Genomic DNA, 14,521 nt, shown 5'->3' with positions numbered 1-14,521 from the left:
CAGTTAGAATGGCAAAGATAGACAAGGCAAGAAACAACAATTGTTGGAGAGGATGTGGAGAAAGGGGATCCCTCCTACATTGTTGGTGGGAATGCAAGTTGGTACAGCCACTCTGGAAAACAGTGTGGAGGTCCCTTAAAAAGTTAAAAATTGAACTACCCTATGACCCAGCCATTGCACTACTGGGTGTTTACCCCAAAGATACAGACGTAGTAAAGAGAAGGGCCATATGCACCCCAATGTTCATAGCTGCATTGTCCACAATAGCCAAATCATGGAAGGAGCCGAGATGCCCTTCAACAGATGACTGGATTAAGAAGCTGTGGTTCATATATTCAATGGAATATTACTCAGTCATCAAAAAGACCGATTTCTCAACATTTGCTGCAATATGGATGGGACTGGAGGAGATAATGCTAAGTGAAATAAGTCAAGCAGAGAAAGACAATTATCATATGATTTCTCTCATCTATGGAACATAAGAACTAGGAGGATCGGTAGGGGAAGAAAGGGATAAAGAAAAGGGGGGTAATCAGAAGGGGGAATGAAACATGAGAGACTATGGACTATGAGAAACAAACTGAAGACTTCAGAGGGGAGGGGGTGGGGGAATGGGATAGACTGGTGATGGGTAGTAAGGAGGGCACGTATTGCATGGTGCACTTGGTGTTATACGCAAGTAATGAATCATGGAACTTTTCATCAAGAACTTGGGATGTACTGTATGGTGACTAACATAACATAAACAAAAATAAAAATAAAATCCAGTATTTAGCTATTGTGGACAGTGCTGCTATGAACATTGGGGTGCTTATGGCCCTTCTCTTCACCACGTCTGTATCTTTGGGGTAAATACCCAGTACAATTGCTGGATCATAGGGTAGCTCAAATTTAACTTTTTAAGGGACCTCCACACTGTTTTCCAGAGTGGCTGTACCAACTTGCATTCCCACCAACAATGTAGGAGGGATCCCCTTTCTCCACATCCTCTCCAACAATTGTTGTTTCTTGCCTTGTCTATCTTTGCCATTCTAACTGGCGTAAGGTGGTATCTCAGTGTGGTTTTGATTTGAATTTCCCTGATGGCTAATGATTTTGAACATTTTTTCATGTGTCTGTTAGCCATTTGTGTGTCTTCATTGGAAAAGTGTCTGTTCATATCTTCTGCCCATTTTATGATTTGTTTATTTGTTTCTTGTGTATTGAGTTTGAGAAGTTCTTTGTGGGGGCACCTGGGTGGCACAGTGGTTAAGCATCTGCCTTCGGCTCAGGGCGTGATCCCGGCATTGTGGGATCGAGCCCCACATCNCTCCCACTCCCCCTGCTTGTGTTCCCTCTCTCGCTGGCTGTCTCTATCTCTGTCAAATAAATAAATAAAATCTTTAAAAAAAAAAAGAGAAGTTCTTTGTGGAACATAAGAAGTAGGAAGATCGGTAGGAGAAGAAAGGGATAAAGAAAGGGGGGTAATCAGAAGGGGGAATGAAACATGAGAGACTATGGACTATGANGGGGAATGAAGCATGAGAGACTATGGACTCTGAGAAACAAACTGAGGGCTTCAGAGGGTAGGGGGGTGGGGGAATGGGATAGGCTGGTGATGGGTAGTAAGGAGGGCACGTATTGCATGGTGCACTGGGTGTTATACGCAACTAATGAATCATGGAACTTTACATCAAAAACTAGGGATGTACTGCATGGTGACTAACATAATATAATTTAAAAATATTATTAAAAAATGTAAATCCTATAATGTTATTCTTCTTCAAGATTGCTTTTACTATTATATGTTCATTGTCTTTCCATATAAATTTTTGTAGATTCCCCTTAATCAGGTTGTAAAACTACCTTTTATTCTCAGTTTACTGAGAGTTTATATCATGAATGGGTGTTTAATTTTGTCAAATTTTTTTGCATTTATAAAAATAATTATATGATTTTGCTTATCTATCTTAGTAAGACAGAAAATTAAATTGAATGATTTTCTAATGTAATCTGACCTTAACATTGCCAGGATAAACCCTAAATGTTCATAATGTATAATCATTTTCATGTGCCTTTGTGTTCAGTTTGCTAAAACTGTATTAAAGATTTTTGTGTCAATGCTTATGATGAATTTTGGTTGTCTTGTCTTGTAATATGTATATCTGATTTTGGTGTCAGGGTAATAGCAGTTCAAATAATAAACTGTGAACTGTTCCCTCCTCTATTTTCTGAAACAGTTTGTTTAGGGTTGGTATCATTTCTACCTAAAATGTTTTATATAATCTGTCAATGAAAACATCCTGGCCTGGAGTTTTCTTTGTGAAACTGTTTTTAATTACAAATTCCATTTCTTTAGTGGATTCAGAGCTATTATAGTTTCCTATTATTCCTATTTTTTTAATAATGATTTATCATGTTATGTTAGTCCCCATACAGTATATCCTTAGTTTTTGATGTAGTGTTCCATGATTCATTATTTGTGCATAACACCCGGTGCACCATGCAATACGTGCCCTCCTTAATACCCATTACCGGCCTATCCCAATCCCCCACCCCTTCCCTCTGAAGCCCTCAGTTTATTTCCCAGAGTCCACAATCTCTCATGGTTCATTCCCCCTCCTGTTTACCCCCCCCCATCATTCTTCCCTTCCTTCTCCAGTCATCTGTTGAAGGGCATCTCAGCTCCTTCCACGATTTACCTATTGTGGACATTGCTGCTATGAACATTGGGGTGCATATGGCCCTTCTCTTCACTACGTCTGTATCTTTGGGGTAAACACCCAGTAGTGGTCCATATACACAATGGAATATTACTCAGCTATCAGAAAGAATGAATTCTCAACATTTGCTGCAACATGGACAGCACTGGAGGAGATAATGCTAAGTGAAATAAGTCAAGCAGAGAAAGACAACTATCATATGATTTCTCTCATCTATGGAACATAAGAACTAGGATGACCGGTAAGGGAAGAAAGGGATAAAGAAAGGGGGGGTAATCAGAAGGGGGAATGAAACATGAGAGACTATGGACTATGAGAAACAAACTGGGGGCCCCAGAGGGGAGGGGGTAGGGGAATGGGATAGACTGGTGATGGGTAGTAAGGAGGGCATGTATTGCATGGTGCACTGGGTGTTATACGCAACTAATGAATCATCAAGCTTTACATTGGAAGCCAGGGATGTACTGTATGGTGACTAACATAATATAATAAAAAATCATTTAAAAAAAATTCTTCCTTTCCTTCTCCTACTGATCTTCGTATTTCTTATGTTCCATAAATGAGTGAAACCATATGATAATTGTCTTTCTCTGCTTGACTTATTTCATTTAGCATTATCTCCTCCAGTCCCGTCCATGTTGCTGCAAATGTTGTGAAATCGTTCCTTCTGATGGCTGAGCTATATTCCATTGTATATATGGACCACATCTTTTCTTTTTTATAATAATTTTTTATTATGCTATGTTAATCACCATACAGTACATCCCCAGTTCTTGATGTAATGTTCCATGATTCATTACTTGCGTATAACACCCAGTGCACCACGCAATACATGTCCTCCTTAATATCCATCACCAGCCTATCCCAATCCCCCACCCCCATCCCTTTGAAGCCCTCAGTTTGTTTCCCTGAGTCCATAGCCTCTCATGGTTCATTCCCCCTTCTGTTTACCCCGCCTTTCTTCTTCCCTTTCTCCTCCTACCGATCTTCCTACTTCTTATGCTCTATAAATGAGTGAAACCATATGATAATTGTCTTTCTCTGCTTGACTTATTTCGCTTAGCATTATCTCCTCCAGTCCCGTCCATGTTGCTGCAAATGTTGAGAAATCGTTCTTTTTGATAGCTGAGTATTATTCCATTGTATATGTGGACCACATCTTCTTAATCCAGTCATCTGTTGAAGGGCATGAAACAATGGAAAAATATTCCATGCTCATGGATTGGAAGAATTAACATAGTTAAAATGTCTATGCTACCCAGAGCAATCTACACTTTCAATGCCATCCCGATCAAAATACCGAGGACATTTTTCAAAGAACTGGAACAAACAGCCCTTAAATTTGTGTGGAACCAGAAAAGGCCCCGAATCGCCAAGGAATTGTTGAAAAGGAAAAACAAAGCTGGGGGCATCATGTTGCCAGATTTCAAGCTATACTACAAAGCTGTGATCACAAAGACAGCATGTTACTGGCACAAACACAGACACATAGACCAATGGAACAGAACAGAGAACCCAGAAATGGGCCCTATTATTCCTTGAATAACTTTTGTTATTTTGTATAGTTCCAAGAATCTTCTATTTCACCTAGGTTGCGAAGTTCACAGGCATAAAATGTATAGTATTCCCTTATTATCCTTTTAATGTCTGTGGTATCTGTAGCATACACTCTCTTTTGTTCTTCATATTAGTAATTGGTATCTCCACTCTTTTTTCTAAATCAGTCTGTCAGCGTACTGTCCTTCTCTTTTCAATATATAAGCTTGCAATTCCATTGATTTCCTGTATTATTTTTCTGTTTTCATTTTACTGATTTATGCTATCTTTATTCTTTACTTTCACTTACATTGGACTTAATATACTTTTCCTTTTTCTAATTACCTAAGATGGGAACTCAGATCATTGATTTTTTTTTAGTACTTCACTGATTTTAGATCTCTCGTTTGCTAATATAGGCATTTTTTAATCATAATTTTTATTATGTTAGTCACCATACAGTACATCCTTAGTTTTTGATGTAGTGTTCCATGATTATTTGCGTATAACACCCAGTGCTCCATGCAACACAGGCACTTAAAACTATACGTTACCTGCTAAGTATGGTTTTGGCTACAACCCACAAATTTTTATATGTTGTACTTCATTATCATTCAGTTCCAAATACTTCCTAATTTCACTTGTGATTTCATCTTAGATCATGGATTATTGAGAAGAGTTTTAATTTCCAAATGTTTGAGATTTTAACAGTTGTTACTGATACCTAACTTAATTCTGTTGTCAGAGAACAACAGATTTCAGTCTTTCTGAACTTTATATTGTTTTAAATCCTACCATAGGATATGTCCTGGCAAACACACTATGTGCATTTGAATCTGCATTCTGTTGTTGAGTGTAGTGTCCTATAAATATCAATGTCAAGGTAAATTGATAATATTCAGAACTATGTTTTTATTGATTTCTTTTTTAGTTAGGTTAACTGCAACTGAAAGGAGAAACTGATGGATTGGCCCTTAATTATTACAAAATGTTCCTCATTATCTCTGTTAATACTTTCTATCCTGAAATCACTTCTATGATATTAACATAGTCACTCCATACTCCTTATACTTCCTGCTATCATGGTATATCTTTTTTCTATCCATTTGCTTTCACCACTTATATATTTATATTTAAAGTGAATTTCACTTATAGACCGTTTCATACATAGATGGGTGGGCCTTGTTTTTAAAATTCATTCCTACTTTTAACTGGAATATTTAGTGCACTAACATTTAATACAATTTTTTATATAACTGAGTTTGGGGTTGTTCTTTTGTTATTTTTCTATTTATCTCCCCTGTCTTTTGTTCTTCTGTTTTTCCTTTTCTGCCTTGTTTATGTCAATATTTCACAGAATTGCATTTTAGTTTTTCTAATCTTTTTTCCAGTGTTATGGAGATATAACTGACTATAAATTTGTACTAATTTAAGGTAAACAACTTAATAATTTAATATGTCTATTTATATTTAATACATATATATCTCAAAATGATTACCACAGTAAGTTCAGTTACTATCCATCATCTCACACAGTTACAATTCTTTTTCTTATGGTAAGAACTTTTAAGATTTACTCTCTTAGCAACTTTCAAATATACAACACGGTACTGTTAACTACACACAACATGCTGCCCATTATATCCCCAAAACTTATTTTTCTTATAACACGAAGTTTGAACCTTTTGACCATTTTCACCCATTTTCCTCATTCCCCATCCCCTGCCTCTAGCAACCTCCAATCTGTTCTGTTTCTATGAACTTGGGGTTTTTTTAGAGATCATACAGTATTCTTTTTTATCTGACTTATTCCACTTAGCATAATGCCCTCAAGGTCCAGCCATGTTGCAAATGGCAAGATTTCCTTCTTTTCTGTAGCTGAATATTTTCTGTAGCTGAATATTCCATCATACATACAACACCACATTTTTTATCCATTCATTTGTTGATGGAAACTTAGGTTGTTTCCATGTCTTGGCTATTATAAATAATGCTGTAAAGAACTTGAGGATGAAGATGTCTCTTCGTGATAGTGATTTCATTTCCCCCATAAGTAGAATTGCTGGATCATATGGTAGTTCTATTTTCAATTTTTTAAAGAACCTCCATACTATTTTCCATAGTTCTTGCACCAATTTTTTACATTCCCACTAACAGTGTACGAGAGTTCCCTTTTCTCCACATCCTCATCAACACTTATCTTTTGCCTTTTTAATGATGGCCGGTTTTTTTTTTTTTGAGATTTTAAGTAATTTTAAGTAATCTCTACACCTAACATGGGACTTGAACTCACAACCCTGACATCAAGAGACTTGCTCCACTGACTGAGCCAACAAGGCACCCCTATTGATGACCATTCTAACAGGTGTGAGGTGATATTTCATTGTACTTTTGATTTGCATTTCTCGATAATTAGTGATGCTGAGTATCTTTTTCACATACCTCTTGGTCATTTGTAGAACTTCTTTGGAAAATGTCTATTCAGTTCCTCTGGCCATTTTTAAATCAGATTTTTTTTATTGAGTTGCATGAGTTCTCTACATATTTTAGATATTAACCTCTTATCAGATATATAACTTAAAAATATTTAATGATATTATTTGGGAAAGATAAGAACAGGATCCCATTACATAGAAGAGTTATATGGCATACTGTGAAATCAAGGGTGTATGTTCACAGCACTAAGCAGTTTTCAAATGACAACAATGCAGAAGGATAACCAACTGAATACCATGGCAATCTGAACGCTTTTATAACTATAAAAATTTGGTACACAGCAGTAGCAACTGCAATAATAATAATTACTGCTGCTTATACTGTTTTGAGATTTATAAAACCTTCAAGACTATCAGTTACCTTTTATTTTTGAATTCTGGGGTAGCCAAGGTAATTGCAGTTACATAAATCCAAATCACAACATATCCACCCAAACTCTATAAACCGAAAAGGAAAAGAAGTAAAATCACGAAAATTCCACATTGTCAACACAACTAGAAGACACAGAATACTACAAACTTCAAATTACCTATAAGTAGAACAAATAAATACTAATTCCCAGCAGAGATGTTTTTAGAATTCTCACTCCAACCCTTTGTATAGATCAAACAGGTGGTGGGGGTAAGCCACAGGGGAAAAAAATAGATGAAAACAGATGAACTAAGACTGACCAAAAATTAGCTCCAGAAAGAGAAAGTCCATCCCAAGGGGGAAAATACTGAAAAAGAGCTGTGGTAGATCAGTGCAAACTTAGAGAAAGTTCTTAAATGTGGACATGGAACTCAAAAGAGCAGTCTTAGGAAGAGATTTATTCAGGGGATAATGGAGAGGCAATCTTTATAAATGGTACAATGAAGAGACAAGAAAGAGGGGGAAATGTAGGGTCCTGAAAAAAGAAACTTAAAAAAAGGAAGAAAGAAAAGTCAAAAGACATACAATCTTCACCACCAACACCCATTCAAAAGACAACCAGTAATGAGATCATACTTTGCTACAATATAAGACATTACTTCTGAACCAAGAATCTTATAAACTATGCCCAAAACCAGCCATGCTCATGAAATGCAAAAGTATTAAATTAAGTACTAAATATTAAAGAAAGGAAGAAAAGTGAAGTTAGCTTATTGTTCATTGTATAATAGGTGAGAGACAAACGATAACACTGGAAAATGGCAAACCATATAGTAACACAGGACATTAAGGGCATGTGAAAAAAAGTATTACTTGGATAAAAACGTAAGTGTTGCTAAAAATCTACAAGATTGAAAAAAAAGGCACAAAAAGATGTAGAGAACATCACACTATAACAAAGATAACAAATATAATTCACATAGCAATTTTTTTTTCAAGTATGGCAGGGTCGAGACCAAAATTAAGTCATATCTATAAATGTGAATGGGCTTTATTCATCCATTAAAAGACAAACATTTTCAGTGAAAAATGAAGCAAGACCCAACTACATGCTTTATATAAAAAGAAAACACATCTAAAATAAAGTGACTCAGAAATGCAAAAAAGGGGATTTTTCAGTCTATGAATCATTTCAAATTAGTTTTTGTGTAAGCTGTGGAGGAAAAGTCAAGACTAATTTTTCCATATGAGTATCAAGTTCTCCTAGCCTCATGTGATTAAAAGACTGTTCATTATTCACTGAATTACATGGTCTCTTTGTCAAAAATCCCCATTACATAAATCCACGTACACATAAATAAATCCATATATACATAAGTCAGTTATGTATATGTAGACTGTTTCGTTCCACTGATCTAAATATCTATCTTTGCACCAATACCATAATGCCTTCCTTACTGTAGCTTCAAAGAAGTCATGGAATCAGACTGCATACTCTCTCCAACACCATTCTTCTTAAAAACTGTCATGAGAGTCTATGGACTCTGAGAAACAAACTGAGGGCTTCGGAGGGGAGGGGGGTGGGGGAATGGGAAAGGCTGGTGATGGGTAGTAAGGAGGGCATGTATTGCATGGTGCACTGGGTGCTATACGCAACTAATGAATCATCGAACTTTACATCAAAAACCAGGGATGTACTGTATGGTGACTAACAATATAATAAAATATTATTATAAAAAAACTGTTTTGACTATTCTAGATCTATATAAACTTTAGCTTACCAAATTCTACCAAAAAAATCTGCTAGATATTGATTGGGATAATATTAATTCCTCCAACCCATGAACATATAATCTATTTATTTAGATCTTTCTCAGCAATGTTTTCTTATTTTCAAAACAGAGCTTCTACACATCCTACAAATTTTGTTGTATTTATCCCTAGGTAGTCCATGTTTTTGATGTTACTGTAAAGCATATTCTTTAATTTCACAAACTGTTCACTATAAAAACAAAAATACACAACTCATTTTACATATATTGGCCTTGTTCTAAGACCTTGCCAAACTCCACAATTAATTCCAGTTATCTCTTTTTACATTCTTTACAATTTTCTATGTACATAGTCATGGTCATCTATAAGTTGGAGGATTTTACTTCATTTCCAATATTCATGTTTGCTATAGGCATACCTCGTTTTATTGCTTTGCTTTATTGTGCTTCACAGATTTTTCATTTTTTACAAATTGAAGCTTTGTGACAACCCTGCCTCAAGCAAGTCTGTCAGTGCCATTTTTTCAATAGTATTACCTTAATTCAAGTCTTTACATCACATCTTGGTAATTTTCACAATATTTTAAACTTTTTCATCATTATTACTGTGATCAGTGACCTCTGATTTTACTATTGTAACTGTTTTGGGTGCCATGAATTGTGCCCATATAAGACAGGTAAACTTCATCAATAAATGGTGTGTGTGTGTGTGTGTGTGTGTGTGTGTGTGTGTGTGTCTTCTGACTGCTCTACCAACCAGCCATTCCCCTGTCTCTTTCCCTCTCCTCAAGCCTCCCTATTCCCCAAGACACAAAAAAAGTGAAATGAGACAATTACTAGCCCTACATAGCCTTTAAGTATTCAACTGAAAGGAAAACTCATGTCTCTCACTTTAAGTCAAAAGCTACAAATGGGGGCACCCGGGTGGCTCAGTCAGTTAAGCGTCTGCTTTTGACTCAGGTCATGATTCCAGGGTCCTGGGATCAAGCCCCGCACTGGGCTCCCTGCTCTGAGAGGAGCCTGCTTCCCCCTGTCCCTCTGCTGCTCCCTCTGCTTATACTCTTTGCCTGTCTCTCTGTCAAATATATAAAATCTTTTAAAAAACAAAAACAAAAGCTAGAACTGATTAAGCTTAGTTAAGAAGGCATGACAAAAGCCAGTAGGCCAAAAGCTAGGCTTCTTGCACCAAACACTTAGCCAAGTTGTGAATGCAAGGGAAATGTTCTTGAAGGAAATAAGAAGTACCACTCCAGTGAATGCACAAATTATAAGAAAGCAAAACAGTCACCACCTTACACCAGTTAGAATGGCAAAAATTGACAAGGCAAGAAACAACAAATGTTGGAGAGGATGTGGAGAAAGGGGATCTCTCTTACGCTGTTAGTGGGAATGCCAAGTTGGTACACCCATTTTGGAAAACAGTGTGGAGGTCCCTCAAAAAGTTAAAAATAGAGCTACCCTATGAGCCAGCAATTTCACTATTGGGTATTTACCCCAAAGATACAGACGTAGTGAAGAGAAGGGCCATATGCACCCCAATGTTCATAGCAGCATTGTCCACAACAGCTAAATTGTGGAAGGAGCCGAGATGCCCTTCAACAGATAACTGGATTAAGAAGATGTGGTCCAGGGGCGCCCGGGTGGCACAGCGGTTAAGCGTCTGCCGTCGGCTCAGGGCGTGATCCCAGCATTATGGGATCGAGCCCCACATCAGGCTCCTCCGCTGTGAGCCTGCTTCTTCCTCTCCCACTCCCCCTGCTTGTGTTCCCTCTCACTGGCTGTCTCTATCTCTGTCGAATAAATAAATAAAATCTTTAAAAAAAAAAAAAGAAGATGTGGTCCATATATACAATGGAATAATACTCAGCTATCAAAAAGAACGATTTCTCAACATTTGCAGCAACATGGACAGGACTGGAGGAGATTATGCTAAGTGAAATAAGTCAAGCAGAGAAAGACAATTATCATATGGTTTCACTCATTTATGGAACATAAGAAATAGCAGGAAGATCAGTAGGAGAAGTAAGGGAAGAATGAAGGAGGGGTAAAAAGAAGGGGGAATGAACCATGAGAGACTATGGACTCTGGGAAACAAACTGAGGGCTTCAGAGGGGAACGCGGTGGGGGACTGGGATAGGCCAGTGATGGGTATTAAGGAGGGCACGTATTGTATTGCATGGTGCACTGGGTGTTATACACAAATAATGAATCATGGAACACTACATCAAAAACTAAGGATATACTGTATGGTGACAACATAATAAAAAATTATTATTAAAAAAACAGTCTTATTGCTGATATGGATGATATATGCTGGATAAAAGATCAAACCAATCACAACATTCCTTTTAGCCAAAACCTAACCCAGAGCAAGGCCCTTATTCTCTTCAATTCCACAAAGACAGGAAGGATGAAGCAGCTATGGAAGAAAAGTTTGAAGCTAGCAGACGTTAGTTCATGAGGTTTAAGGAAAGAAGCCATCTCCCTAACACAGAAGTACGAAAAGAAGTAGCAAGTACTGATGTAGAAACTGCAGCAAATTATCCAGAAGATCTAGCTAAGATAATTAATGAAGCTGGCTACACTAACCAACAGGCTTTCTATGTAAACAAAACAGCCTTATATACTGGAAGACGCATCTAAAACTTTCATAGGTAGAGAGAAATCAATGCCTGGCTTCAAAACTTCAAAGGACAACTAACTCTCTTGTTAAGGGCTAATGCAGCTGGTGACTTTAAGGTGAAGCCAATGCTCACTTACCATTACAAAAATTCTAGGGCCCTTAAAAATTATGCTAAACTACCTGCCTGTGTCTGTAAATGGAATAGCAAAGCCGAAATGACAGCATATCAGTTTACAACATGGTTTGCTGATTATTTTAAGGTCACTGTTAAGACCTACCATTCAGATAAAGTTTCTTTCAAAAATTGACAATACACCTGGTCACCCAAGAGCACTGATGGGGATATACAATGAGATTAGTGTTGTTTTCGTGCCTGCTAACACAACATCCATTTCAGCCCATGGTTCGTGGAGTAATTTCAACTGTCAAGTCTTATTATTTAAGAAATACATTTTGTGGAGATAAGGGGAGGAGTCCAAGATGGCGGCAGAGCAGGAGGCTTAAATTTCGTCTGGTCCCAGGAATGCACCTAGATAGCTATCAGACCATTCTGAACACCTAAAACTCAACTGGAGAATGAAGAAAAGAATAGCAGCAACTCTAAGAACAGAATAGCCACCACTTTCTGCAAGGAACCCAGTTTAAAACAGGAGTTGAGCTCCAGCTCGGCGTTCCAAGATGGCGGAGGAGCAGGAGACCTAAAGTTCGTCTGGTCCCAGGAATTCAGCGAGAGAGCTACCAAACCATTCCGAATACCTATGAATGCAACTGGACAATGAAGAAAAGGGCAGCAGAAACTCTATGAACAGAAAGGCAACCACTTTCTGCAAGGAGGAGAAAAGATGGAGGAGGAGTAGGCGACCCTTTCTCAGCTGGTCCGAGTCGAGGTGGATATCTACCAGACCATTCTGAACACCCACAGAATCAGCCTGAGATGCAGGAAGATACATCTGGATCTCTACAAATGAACATCTCCAGTGCTAAGTATTGAGGTACGAAGCAGGGAGCTGTGAATCCGAGCACAGATATAGGAAGATAAAGGGAAGGGTGAGGGAGCCTCTGCGCTCAGGCGCTGGGAAGCAATAGCCCCTTGTGCTGGGGAGCGGGCTGGACTCTCAGACCAGCACCCGCAAGAGAGCGGACTGAGACAGTGAGCCTGGGAATGCCCGTGTCCAAACTGAAAACAGGAGCTCCCGACCGCACACTCGAACTAGAGTGAAACCGAGAGCTCAGGAGTGCAAGCGCGACCAGACTGAAAACTGGCGCTCCAGAGCACAGGTGAACCATACTGAAACAGGGAGCTCGGGAGCGCGCGTGGGGCGGCTGGCAGATGGCGGAGTTATAAACACAAAGGACAGAGACGCACCGGCTCTGGAAGTGAGGGCTGGGTCGCCGGGTGTGGGGCGCACAGCCCGGGATGCTGCAGGGTTGAGCAGCACCAACAGAAACAGAGTTAAAGTAGCCAGAACATCAGTGGAGAACGGGCCGCAATCCCTCCGTTCTGTGACAGAGGCTGAATTTCGGCCGCTACTGCTCTGGGTCTCAGAAGAGGCACAGCAGACCGCAAGGGAAAGCTGCCAGAGAACAAAAGCCCAGAAATACAGGCTCACAGGGTGCCCATCCCCATCCCCCCTCACAGGAGACACGGAGACTCTACCCAAACACGGTTTCCTGAGTATCAGCGTGGCAGGTCCCTCCCCTAGAAGGCAGGCTGAAAAATCAAGAAGCCCACAACCCGGAGCGCCTGAGTGGTGCAGTCATTAAGCGCCTGTCTTCATATTAGGGAATGATCACAGCGTTCCGGAAAGGAGTCCCTCATCGGGCTTCTCCGCTGGGAGCCTGCTTCTTCCTCTCCCACTCCCCTGCTTGGGTTCCCTTTCTTCCTGACTGTCTGTCTCTCTCTCTCAAATAAATAAATAAAATCTTGAAAGAAGCAGCCCACATCCCTAAGATCTCTATAAAAAAAGGGTGCATGGCCTGGGTCCCAGTCAATAATTTGGGCTCTGGACAACCCCACAATCTCTCCTCATCAGAATGACGAGAAGAAGTCCCCCCCAGCAAAAAAAGATAATGAGTCGGTGGCCTCTGCCACAGAAATAATAGATTTGGATGTATCCAAATTATCAGAAATGGAATTCAGAGCAACAATGGTCAAGATGATGAGTAGACTTGAAAAAAGTATTAACGAAAATGTTACTGAGAATATAGAATCCCGGAGGGCGAAAATGAGAGAGAATCTGACAAAAATTGAAAATATAGAATTTTTATATTATTATATTATATTATATATTATATTATTATATTTATATTATTAATTTTTGAGCCAAATGCAGTCAAAACTAGAGGCTCTGAAGGCCAGGGTCACTGAGGCAGAGGAACGCATTAGCGAATTGGAGGATGGGTTAGTAGAAGAAAAAACGAAAATAGAAGCTGGTCTTAAAAAAATCCACGCCCACGAATGTAGATTATAGGAGATTACGGACTCTATGAAACGATCCAATGTCAGAATCATTGGCATCCCTGAGGGGGTGGAGAAAAACAGAGGTCTAGAAGAGATATTTGAACAAATTGTAGCTGAAAACTTCCCTAATCTAGCAAGGGAAACAAGCATTCGTGTCCAAGAGGCAGAGAGGACCCCATCCAAGCTCAACCAGGACAAACCTACGCCACGGCATGTCATAGTGCAATTCGCAAATATTAGATCCAAGGATACAGTATTGAAAGCGGCCAGGGCAAAGAAATTTCTCACGTACCAAGGCAAAGGTATCAGGATTACGTCAGACCTGTCTACAGAGACCTGGAATGAGAGAAAGGCTTGGGGGGGCATTTTTAAAGCTCTTTCAGAGAAAAACATGCAGCCAAGGATCCTTTATCCAGCAAAGCTGTCATTCAGAATTGATGGAGAAATAAAGACNCGATGGAGAAATAAAGACGTTCCAGAATTGCCACTCATTAACCAATTTCATAACCACGAAACCAGCCCTACAGGAGATATTAAGGGGGGTTCTATAAAGGTAAAAAGGCCCCAAGAGTGATACAGA

General features: G+C 39.0%; 1 pseudogene; it reads left to right on the top strand.

Moving 5' to 3' along the window:
- The first annotated feature begins 11,816 nt into the window (after positions 1–11,816).
- The window catches only part of LOC100481901, a 4,505-nt pseudogene continuing 1,800 nt past the window's right edge, over positions 11,817–14,521 (top strand).

Source organism: Ailuropoda melanoleuca, chromosome 4 (genome assembly GCF_002007445.2).
Source record: "Ailuropoda melanoleuca isolate Jingjing chromosome 4, ASM200744v2, whole genome shotgun sequence".
Taxonomy (NCBI): Eukaryota; Metazoa; Chordata; class Mammalia; order Carnivora; family Ursidae; genus Ailuropoda; species Ailuropoda melanoleuca.
The sequence above is the reverse complement of the archived record's forward strand: the minus strand, read 5'-3'. Positions and strand labels throughout refer to the sequence as shown.